A 5,766-nucleotide genomic window follows, 5' to 3' on the forward strand; every position below is an offset into this window, starting at 1 on the left:
TAACGGCTTTTCTACTTTATATCCTATCATGGATATCATTCTCTGCTTGTCCTTGGGAAGGATATACCCCTGATATACATGTTTAAGCACATTTTCCTTCCCGTTGTTTTGTTCAAACTTTCTTGTAAACTACCTAACCGAGCAGTGGTAATCCCCTGCTTAGGTAAACACCTCGGTGTACCTTCCTGTCTGGTGTAACCCTGTTTCTACTGTTGATGACTTCCGGTAACCGCCGATGGACGAGAACTTTGCCTATTGGTCCGCCTCGTTCAACGAGCAGGAAGGTGGTTCTCTTCGTCCCTCGCCCTTGGTACCAACGTTGTTGCCGACATAACTGACATGGTACTCTCTGACATGCCTTGCTATCATGACCGTGAAAGATGTCACTGCTCCTATTAAAATAATAATAATAATAATAATAAAACTACATGGTGGGCCCATAACCCACAGTTCCACAGGATCGAAACCTGACTGTCCTGTACACCCCCTATTCCCAAAGTTATTCCTCGCGCGTGGACTCGTGTGTAATTCACGGGCCACTGTCCTAGTGATCTATTCTGGTATCAGACGCAATACTTACTCTCGCTACTCTGAACCCCTTTCTCACTCTGGTTCAGGCTTCGAGCAACTATCTATCCGCTTGGAGCCTCTTATGGTACCTTCGTACCTTACTCTCGAGGTATTTCATATGTTCAACTCGTGAGATAATCTTATACTAATTCATGGGTTAACCCCAGATTGTTTCCCTCAAAAGCATTATGTCGTAGTGAGCTGCCCCTTATCCTTTCGTAAGTACGATGGAGTTCCCGAAGAAATGATGACAAGTTTATCATGATGCATCGGAATAAAGAATTGAAGACATCAACGAAAGGGATTGACTTCTTCGAGGAGATCCGTTTGAATGTCGTAACCAGAGCTTTCCCCCTTACTCCCCTCTTAAATCTCGGGACGAGATTTCTTGTAGTGGAGGAGAATTGTGACGCCCGGGTAATTAAGCTACAGTAATCCCCGCTAATGATGCCACGTCACCTCGGTTACTGTGGATAAACTCGCGTTAGTTCGGAACCTAGTTCGAATTTCAAATTCAAAATCGAGCAAACAATAAAAGTTTTCAAATATTAAAATTTAAATGTTCGGAGTGAATCAAATAATACATAGGTAATTATGGTGGAGAAACCAAACTTTGATAAAATGTTTAAAGGCCCTAAGACAATTAAAACAATAGTGAAAACAATTAAACAAATGCCTATTGAATTTATAAAATGCTAACACTATTTTATTATGGGTTAAGAATTAATCTCGTAGTAGTTTATTGGTAAATACAAATTAGGCACTAGTGGTAATTTTATAAAACTGAAAATAAAAGAAACTACAAAATAAATAAAAGAAAGAAAATACAAAAGAGAAAAAAAAACAAAAGGAGGAGAAGCCCCCCCCCTGCTGGACCGCGGCCCAGCTGGCCATCGGGCCAACCAGGCCGGCCCAGGTCGGCCCCCCACTCCTCTCCCTTATCCACTCCTCCTCCCCACTCGTCCCACCGACACCCCCCGCTCCACCCACTCGCCCCCCCTCCTCTCTCCCGATCTGGATCGGGAGGAGACCACCACCGCCGCCAGGCCCCGTCGCCGCCGAACGCCTCCTCGTCCTCCTCCTCGCCGGTCTTCCCCGACCGCCCCCGAGCCCGCTGCCTGTTGCCCTACTCCCCGTCGTGAGCGCCCCCCCTTCCTTCCCCTTTCCCCGCGGTCACCGCCCGCGCTCCGGCGCCACCGCCGCCCGCGCCCTGCCGCGCCGGGCCGTCCCGCCCCCGGTCCCTCCCCGCTTCCCCGTGCGGCTCCCCTGCCGTGGCCGCCGCGCCCTTCCCCCCCTGGTCGCCTCGGCCACGAGCACCGGCCCCGCACGGCCGCGCCTCCCCCCCTCACGCACGGGCCTCGTCCCGCCTCCCGAGCCCGTGCGCCGTCCCCTGCACGTCATCGCCGGCCCTCCACCGAATCGCCTCCCCCCTGGCCTCTTCTCCCTCCGGCGACGCCGGCCCCTGAACCCTCCCCTCCTCTCTGTCCCTGGCCGCCGGCGCCCGCGCCCAGCTCTCCCTCGCCGCCTGGGCGGGCTACACCCGCACCCACCGTCGCGCCCTGGCGCCCTGCTGCGCTCCCTCGGCGTTTCCCCTCCGGTGGCCGCCCGGCCATGCCCCGGTCCTCCTCGCCCGCCGATTTGGGTGAACGCCCAGTCGGGCGCCGCAGCGCCCGACCCGCTATGGCCCTCTGTGCCACTGACTACAGGGGCCCGCCCCCAGAACGTTAAGGAAAAAAAAGAGAATTAAAAATAAATAAAAATAAAAATGATTTAATAAAATTAATTATTAGTTAATTATCTAATGAATTAATTGAGTTAATTAATCCGGTTTAATTAATTTAATTAACTAGTTAGGTTAATTAAATAGTAATTAAATTAGCTAATCTGTAATTAACCTAAACAGTGTATGACAGGTAGGTCCCACTGGACCCACCTGTCAGGTTGACCAAGTCAACTCTGTTGACTGCTGATGTCAGCATGACATCATGCTGATGTCATTAATCTGTTTTCCGAATTAATTTAAATAATTAATTAAATTCCAGAAATTGATAAAATCTTTAGAAAATCATATCTTTTAATCCGTAACTGGGATTAAAATATTTTCAACATCAAAGTTGCTCAGAACGACGAGACGAATCCGGATACGCAGTCCGTTCGTCCACCACACCCCCTAACCTATCGAACCCGCAACTTTCCCCCTCCAGCTCCTCTGCCCGAAAACACGAAACACCGGGGATATTTTCCCGGATGTTTCCCCCCTTAACCGGTACCACCTCATACCACGCTAGGGCACGCCTAGCACCGTTACTTGTCTTGTCATGCATCGATATGCATATGTTTACATGGTATTCATTGTTTCTTCCCCCTCTTCTCTCCGGTAGACTACGAGACCGACGCTACTGCTGCCCAGTTCGACTACGGAGTTGACGACCCCTCTCTCTTGCCAGAGCAACCAGGCAAGCCCCCCCCCTTGATCACCAGATATCGCCTATTCTACTCTATTCTGCTTGCATTAGAGTAGTGTAGCATGTTACTGCTTTCTGGTATACCTATTCTGATGCATAGCCTGGCCTTGTTACTACTGTTGTTACCTTTACCTGTAATCCTATATGCTTAGTATAGGATGCTAGTATATTCATCTATGGCCCTACATTCTTGTCCGTCTGCCGTGCTATACTATCGGGCCGTGATCACTCGGGAGGTGATCACGGGTATATACTATATACTTTCTACATGATACATGTGGAGACTAAAGTCGGGTCGGCTGGTGGAGCACCCGCGAGTGGATCTTTGTGGCGGAGCGACAGGGCAGGTTGAGACCGCCTAGGAGAGAGGTGGGCCTGGCCCTGTTCGGCGTTCGCGGATACTTAACGCGCTTAACGAGATCTTGGTCTTTGATCTGAGTTGGCTACGAGCCTATATGCACTAACCAACTACGTGGGAAAGATATGGGCACTCGGCGTCGTGGTATCAGCCGAAGCACTTCAGACGTCAGCGACGGAGCGGCGCGCACCGAATTGGACTGGAACGCCACTAGGCTAGGTCTGCTTTCGGCCGCCCACGCAATGTGCAGGTGTGCTCAGGGCGATGGGCCCAGACCCCTGCGCGCTTAGGTTTAGACCGGCGTGCTGGCCTCTCTGTTGTGCCTAGGTGGGGCTGCGACGTGTTGATCTTCCGAGGCCGGGCATGACCCAGGAAAGTGTGTCCGGCCAAATGGGATCAAGCGTGTTGGGTAAGTTGGTGCACCCCTGCAGGGAAGTTTAATCTATTCGAATAGCCGTGATCTTCGGTAACAGGACGACTTGGAGTTGTACCTTGACCTTATGACAACTAGAATCGGATACTTAATAAAACACACCCTTCCAAGTTCCACAGACAACCCGGTGATCGCTTTTCCACAGGGCGACGAGGGGAGGATCGCCGGGTAGGATTATGCTATGCGATGCGACTGGAGATGCGACTGGAGATGCTACTTGGAGATGCTACTTGGAGATGCTACTTGGAGGACTTCAATCTACTCTCTTCTACATGCTGCAAGACGGAGGCTGCCAGAAGCGTAGTCTTCGACAGGATTAGCTATCCCCCTTTTATTCTGGCATTCTGCAGTTCAGTCCACCGATATGGCCCTTTACACATATACCCATGCATATGTAGTGTAGCTCCTTGCTTGCGAGTACTTTGGATGAGTACTCACGGTTGCTTTTCTCCCTCTTTTCCCCTTTCCCTTCTACCTGGTTGTCGCAACCAGATGCTGGAGCCCTGGAGCCAGACGCCACCGTCGACGATGATTCCTACTACACTGGAGGTGCCTACTGCTACGTGCAGGCTGCTGACGACGACCATGAGTAGTTTAGGAGGATCCCAGGCAGGAGGCCTGCGTCTCTTTCGATCTGTATCCCAGTTTGTGCTAGCCTTCTTAAGGCAAACTTGTTTAACTTATGTCTGTACTCAGATATTGTTGCTTCTGCTGACTCGTCTATGATCGAGCACTTGTATTCGAGCCCTCGAGGCCCCTCGCTTGTATTATGATGCTTGTATGACTTAGTTTATTTGTAGAGTTGTGTTGTGATATCTTCCCGTGAGTCCCTGATCTTGATCGTACACGTTTGCGTGTATGATTAGTGTACGATTAAATCGGGGGCGTCACAGCAGCTTGCTGCTTTGTTGAGATTTCTCAGTACAATTAGAAAACTTAAGTTTGGGTCTGCACCACGATTTCTAAAAGGTAAGAAAGCACTTGCTTGACTGGTTTTGTGCAGCTTGCCATTTTTTTAGATTTGTTAGTTCAGTTACAAAACTTCAGTTTGGGTCTGCACCACAATTTCTTATAATCCAATGGAGGTTTGACTTAGTTTTATCATTTTATGTTGCTTCATCGGCATTGAGTTCCAAGATATATTTGATGTGGGCTGCTTCATATATAGCATCACTGAGAGGAGATTTGAATGCAGAAAGAGTTGTCTTCATTCGCCCGTCAATTTGTATTACCAATTTACCATAATACGATTTGCTTGCATCTCTGAATTGTATGCACACCCAGATAAGAATTGTTGGTGTTATTTTGGAGAAAATAGATTTAGAAGGTATCGACTAGATAATAATTTGTCTTTCCATGTACATGCTTTCCATGTGCATACTATTGTTGAATGGGATTTTTTCTACGCATGATATATACTGCTTTTCGGTTTCATACTCAATATCTATAAGCCACTCGAAATTACAGGAGTACCTATGAACAAATGGTCATTTTAAAGGTTAAACTACTGCATACTGTAATGCCAATATCTTACTTTCCATCATGTACTGAACTTAGAAATCGGAAAGTCAAAAAAATGGAAATTAATGCTATTGACCTGAATTAGACCATTTTGTTGAAGATTCAAAGAATCTAGACTAGCCATCACCGATGAAAGCTCTCCTCTTTGGTCGTCGACATGAGGAGAACGGGTGCCCGACTGCCCGGGACGACAACAACGACGAGCCATAGGAGATACCGTGGATTCGTTGTCCGTGCTACTGATCCTTTAGTGCCATGCTCACACTGCATGTGAAAATCACAACTTTGATTTGCCATGTCTATCTGTAAGGCTAATCTTCTTCCGCCACCACCCTTTCTGACTCTAATACTCACAGGTGAAATGTTTGAGAAGCAGTCTTGCCATGAACTGACTGCTTTTCTTTCTCTTGACAGTACTT

This window comes from Triticum aestivum, chromosome 5A (genome assembly GCF_018294505.1).
Source record: "Triticum aestivum cultivar Chinese Spring chromosome 5A, IWGSC CS RefSeq v2.1, whole genome shotgun sequence".
Lineage (NCBI taxonomy): Eukaryota > Viridiplantae > Streptophyta > Magnoliopsida > Poales > Poaceae > Triticum > Triticum aestivum.